The sequence below is a fragment of the Penaeus monodon genome, chromosome 24, assembly GCF_015228065.2.
Source record: "Penaeus monodon isolate SGIC_2016 chromosome 24, NSTDA_Pmon_1, whole genome shotgun sequence".
NCBI lineage: Eukaryota > Metazoa > Arthropoda > Malacostraca > Decapoda > Penaeidae > Penaeus > Penaeus monodon.
In genome coordinates this window covers 24,767,965-24,768,216 of record NC_051409.1, presented here as the reverse complement: position 1 = coordinate 24,768,216, position 252 = coordinate 24,767,965, and the positions used below count along the sequence as shown (strand labels likewise).

The 252-nt window shown below is 64.7% G+C and overlaps 2 protein-coding genes across 2 annotated transcripts in view; both read right to left on the bottom strand.

The window, feature by feature from the left end:
• Positions 1-252, bottom strand: part of LOC119588665 — a gene marked incomplete in the record, with an annotated part of 53,301 nt that overhangs the window by 16,493 nt on the left and 36,556 nt on the right.
• The window catches only part of LOC119588666, a 14,033-nt gene that overhangs the window by 1,734 nt on the left and 12,047 nt on the right, over positions 1-252 (bottom strand). The gene's annotated exons all lie outside the window — the stretch shown is intronic.

Below are 252 nucleotides of genomic sequence, written 5' to 3'. Positions count from 1 at the left end.
GAGGGAGGGAGGAAGGGAGGGAGGGAGGGAGGGAGGGAGGGAGGGAGGAGGGAGGAGGAGGAGGAGGAGAGGAGAGGAGTGGAGAGGAGTGGAGAGGAGTGGAGAGGAGAGGAGAGGAGAGGAGAGGAGAGAGAGAGAGAGAGAGATTACCCTAACAGCGAGTGGGTGAGGCCGGAGAGGGCGAGGTGCGCGTGGGCGTTCAGTCTCCCCCCCCCCCCATAACCACCCGACCAGCACTTCCGGCAAGGATGT